The following is a 6,000-nucleotide window of genomic DNA, read 5'->3' as shown; positions in this document are numbered from 1 at the left end:
ATAGGGGCTGCGGACAATTCAGTCGTCCGCACAAATCTGGTGGTGACCACACTGAGGAAAACTCAACCTTCTAAACATCATTGGTCTGGACTTAATTATTCCTCAAAACTCAATATAGAATGACCCTAACTTAAAAAAAAACTGTTACTCATTTTTTTATTGGAGAGTGTAATAACTCATTTGAGAATTGATGCCGATGTACTCAACCTGACTCCATTAAAGAGCAAAGTGAAGATCTCCAGCCATGCTTCATTCTGAAATCAATTCAGGAATGAAGTACAATTTACTTCATCCAACCCAAGGTAAAAGATTAAGAAAAACACAAAATGCTGGCAGAACTCAGCAGGTCAGACAGCATCTATGGGAAGAGGTAGTGACGACGTTTCGGGCCGAAACCCTTCATCAGTAGACACCCATGAAGGGTGAAGACTCCTGATGAAGGGTTTCAGCCCGAAACGTCGTCACTACCTTCTCCCATAGATGCTGTCTGGCCTGCTGAGTTCTGCCAGCATTTTGTGTTTTTATTATTTCCAGCATCTGCAGATTCACTCGTGTTGCCTGTAAAAAATTAAGAAGTGTTTTGTAGTAGTGTGGTAAGTCAAACATCCCTGTTAAACTAGTTACCAACTCTTGGCAGTATTACCTCATCAACAAGTTTACAGACAAGGATATACTAATTAAAAGTCTAGCTTTTCCTTTTGATTTTTCAATGCCACCACCATTATTCTGATTTGTTTTCTTTGTCACTGCTAGGAAAGCCTCAATGAATTCTGATCTAATCCACCAGGAATTTAGGTGATATGTTGTGGATTTGGGAACCTCTGAAATCATAGCCTTTTGGTGAAATAGAGATTTTAATTTGATGTAACTGGATGCAGTTAATTCGCAAACGCAAGGAAATCTGCAGATGCTGGAAATTCAAGCAACACACGTCAAACCATGTGAGTTAACATTTACGTCGACTGTACTTCTTCCTATAGATGCTGCCTGGCCTGCTGCGTTCCACCAGCATTTTGTGTGTGTTGCAGTTAATTTGCATGTTTTGACATTATGCAAATTGTGACCAATTGCTTTTGTGTACTTTTGTTAAGCAATCTTTTATCATTTCAAAAAGCTCTGGTAATTGACTTTCACAACAATCTCACTGCAGAAGGAACTAACTGCTGGAGGAACTCAGGAAGTCAGGCAGCATAGTTGCAGGCAGAGGGATGGTTGGTTTTGGGTCAAGATGAGGTATTATTTAGTAGCTTTTGAATGAACCTTCAATTATATGGCATTGCACTCATTTGCATTGAAACAACTGGTATGAGCATGACTAAAAGTTGCCTTACATCTGTAAAACAGCTGCACAAGTTTAATCTGGATCTATCATTCTCATTCTCTATCATTAATTATTTTACAATCAACTTGTGCCTCGCTCTAGCTTCCCTGTTGCCATTTAATCCCTTCTGCCCTCAACTCGACCAAGACACTGACAGACCCTCCCTATCCCTTTGAATGTTTGACATTTATTATGTCACAGGTTTTTCCAGTTCTGCTGAAAGGTTAGTGTGAGCAATAGCACAAGTTTACTGTCCACAGATACTGTCTGACCTGGTAAACATTTCCTGCACTTTTTGATTAATTCCAGATTTCTACAATCTGGTATATTCCACTTTTGGATTGCACTGTCTTTGTTTATTTGGAATGTCACATTTCTGTAAATTTCATATTTTAACCATTCTGTGATCAAAGATTTACAAAGTAATTTATCTTGATACAACAGGGCAAGTTGTCTACTCAGTAGTGAGCAGATGAGCCAGACATGGATAGGTCTTCCCTTATTCTCTGGCTAGTAAACTAAAGTAGACATTAATGTGATTACATTCGAAGCTGGGTTTGAAAAGTGAGAAACTGATTGAATTACAATGCTTTAAGATTGTGGTAAACCTCAATTTAATGACTTGAAATGAGTGACACCAGGTGGTCTAGGGTACTTCCTGTTAGAACTTTACAAGAATCATGATAGGTGTTGAGGAAGTATTTTGCATCACATTGGAGCCAATGTGTATCTCTGTAAGAGAAATTTTCACTTTCCATATGAACTGGTACTGAGTGAAATAAATAGTATAAATCTAAGAACTGAGAAGGAGTTAAAGAATCATACAAAACATCTTGTAAGAGCTATTAAAGAAAGATTATAGATAACATTAACACAGGTTTTACATATAAATTAAAAGTGATAGCGGAGTCAAAGATAAAGTGTTTTTTTAAAATCAGATAGCATGATATTGAAAATAAAACCGAGAAAAGAGTAAATTTGGATGTATAAATACTTTGTACCAGTCTTCACTACCAAGGGAGAGATTATTCTGTCCAATATTTCAGGGAAAATGGTTCAGGGACTAAATTTGTTTAATTTAATCCCCCATCATTGAATCACAGAGAAGTACAGCACAGAAATGGGCCATTCAGTCCTTCTAGTCCATGCTGAGCTATTTAAACTCCATGTTCCCACCAACCTGCACCAGGACCATAGCCCTCCATACCCCTGTCACGTACCTATCCAAATTTGGCTTAAGCATTGAAATCGAGCTCACATGCACCACCTATGCTGGCAGCTTGTTCCACGCTCCCACAAATTGAATTGAATTGACTTTATTTCTTACATCCTTCACATACATGAGGAGTAAAAATCTTTACGTTACATCTCCATCTAAATGTGCAATGTACAATCATATTAATTTATAATAATTTATAATAAATAGAACAGTCAATGTAATATAGAGTACACTCAAGTCAGCATGAGTCGAAGAAGCTTTCTCGGAGCCTGTTGGTCCTGGCTTTTATGCTCCAATACTGCTTCCCAGATGGTAGCAGCTGGAATAGTTTGTGGTTGGGTCCCTAATGATCCTATGGCCCTTTTTACACACCTGTCCTTATAAATGTCCTGAATCATGGGAAGTTCACAACTACAAATGCGCTGGGCTGTCCGCACCACTCTCTGCAGAGTCCTGCGATTAAGGGAGGTACAGTTCCAATATCAGGCAATGATGCAGCCAGTCAGGATGCTCTCAATTGTGCCCCTGCAGAAAGTTCTTAGGATCTGGGGGCCCATACCAAACTTCCTCAACCATCCGAGGTGAAAAAGGCGCTGTTGTGCCTTTTTCACCACACAGCTGGTGTGTACAGACTATGTGAGGCCCTCAGTGATGTGGATGTTGAGGAACTTGAAGCTGTTTACCCTCTCAACCCCAGATCCATTGATGTCAATAGGGGTTAGCCCATCTGCATTCCTCCTGTAGTCGACAACCAGCTCCTTTGTTTTTGTGACATTGAGGGAGAGGTTGTTTTCTTGACACCACTGTGTCAGAGAGATGACTTCTTCCCTGTAGGCAACCTCATTATTGTTTGAGATAAGGCCAATCAATGTAGTGTCGTCGGCAAATTTAATTAGCAGATTGGAGCTGTGGGTGGCGATACAGTCATGGGTATACAGGGAGTAAAGGAGGGGACTCAGTAGGCAGCCCTGAGGGGCTCCTGTATTGAGAGTCAGAGGGTTGGAGGTGAGTGAGCCCACTCTTACAACTTGATGGCGATCTGACAGGAAGTCCAGGATCCAGCGGCACAAGGCAGGGTCAAGGCCGAGGTCTCTGAGTTTCTTGTTGAGCCTGGATGGAACTATGGTGTTGAATGATGAACTGTAGTCCAAGAACAGCATTCTCACCTAGGCACCCTTCTTCTCCAGATGTGTAAGGATGGTATGTAGAGCAGTGGCTATTGCGACATTTGTCAATCCCTCTGAGTCAAGAAGTACCCCTTAAACTTTTCACTTTTCACCCTTAACCCATGACCTCTAGTTGGAGTCCCATCCAACCTCAATCATTTTAATCAAGTGATTGAAACAGGTCAAAATGCTCCACAACACTGAGTTAATGTATTCTGCTTTTTGCTATTGCTTCTCCTATTGTACTCCCTCAATGTACAGTGCATATCTTTGCAATGATCTGTCCAGATGGCATGCGAAGAAAAGCTTTTCGTCTCAGTACGTGTGACAGTAATAAACTAATTTACCAATTCTTTTTGATTACAAATGCCAATTACCAGTTCTTATTTTGATCATGAAATACAGTTTCAGACAACGCTATTCAATTAATACTTTGTTACATGTTGCATAACATAGTAAATAACTTGGGCTGTAACAACGAAACGTTTCTTGTTACTCTAATTTCCTTTCTTCTGAACTTGGTATGTGAGGAAATAGTGAAGGATGCAGCACTTTTGGAAGTAGATTAATTGCCAAATCTAGTTGAAATGTATTCCAGAATTTCACCATCATTTTCCAGTTCTCTCTGGCTACAGCAGTGGTCCCAGAGGAATGAAGATTTGTTAAATGTGTATTTATTTTTTAAATAAAAGATGAAGGAATAAACTATTTAATTTTGGTTAGGTTAACTTTCATGGGAAAATTATTGGGATCATTTCTTAGAAAGTCATAAGGCCAGTTACCATAGTTTTCCCCTTAAATTGTTTGATAACAAGGAAATTGCGAGAGGGCAATGTTTGCATAGAATTTAACAAGGCTTTTGACATGATTCCACATGGCAGGCTAATCAAAAGAATGAAAGCCCATGGTATCAAGAGAGAATGACATTTTGAATTAAAATTGGATTAGTGGGAGGTGAAGCTATGGTTAAAATTGGTTGCATGTTGATGATGGGGAAAAAAGCTTTAAGATTGCATCAGGATATAAATTTTATTTAGAGATGCAGCACAGAATTGGCCCTTCTGGCTTTTGAGCCGCACCAACCAGTAACCATGATTTAACCCTAACCTGATCATGGTGCAATTTACAATGACCAGGTAACCTACCTGGTATGTCTTTGGACTGTGGGAAGAAACCGGAGGACCCAGGGAAAACCCATGCATTCCATGGGGTGGATGTACAGTGACTTCTTACAGAGGATGCCGGGATTGAACTCTAAACTCCGACGCCCCAAGCTGAAATAACGTCGCATGTGCCCTAACGCATGTGCAGATCGGCGGTTGTACAGTAAATTGGCAAATTAATTTAATCCAGCAAAGCATGAGGTAATGTTGCAGTTCTATAAAACTGTGCTTAGAGCACCCTTGGAATATTGTGTTTCAGTGCTGGTCACCTCATTGTAGGAAGGATGCAGAGGAGATTTACCAGGATGTGAACTGGATTAGAGAACATACCTTATAAAGATAGGTTAAGTGAGTTGGGGCTTTTCTCTTTGGAGTGAAGGAAGATGAGAGATGACTTGATAGAGGTGTACAAGATGATAAAAGGCATACGTCGAATGGATAGCCAGAGACTTTTTCCAGAACAGAAATGGCTAATACGAGGGGGGATAATTTTAAGGAGATTGGAGGAAAATCTAGGGGAGATGTCAGAGGTAAGTTTTTTTGCTCAGAAAGTGGTGGGTGCGTGGAACACCAGGGATGGTGATAGAGGCAGCTACATTAGGGGCATTTAATAAATTCTTCAAAGATTCAAAGGTCAAATTTAATGTCAGAGAAATGTATACAATATACATCCTGAAATGGTTTTTCTTCACAAACATCCACAAAACAGAGAAGTGCCCCAAAGAATGAAAGTGAGAACCCCAAAGTACCCCCCAGCTTACCCCTCCTGCACGTAAGTGGCAGCGAGCAATGATCCCTCCCAGCAGCAAAAAAAAGTACATCAGTACTGTCACCGACACAAGTGTGTGCTAAGCAATAACAAAGACACAGACCAAAGTTACCCCAAAGGCTTCACATTTCATCAGACATTCAACAAACGACAGAGTCTCTCTTCCTGGCAAGGGAGAGGAAGTTGTCCCCCATTTTCACAGCCAGCGGGATACATAACAACAGCCGTTTACGATGTTAAAAGTCCATTTTGTTGCTTTTTTCGAGCTCTGTGTCCAAAGATCGCAAAGACCTCGGGTCTTCGGGCCCACAATGAAAGAATTTCCAGCCTCCCCGACGACACACGAGTCTCCTGCCGTGAGA

Source organism: Hemitrygon akajei, chromosome 17, assembly GCF_048418815.1.
Source record: "Hemitrygon akajei chromosome 17, sHemAka1.3, whole genome shotgun sequence".
Classification (NCBI taxonomy): Eukaryota; Metazoa; Chordata; class Chondrichthyes; order Myliobatiformes; family Dasyatidae; genus Hemitrygon; species Hemitrygon akajei.
Note: the sequence above shows the minus strand (reverse complement) of the source record.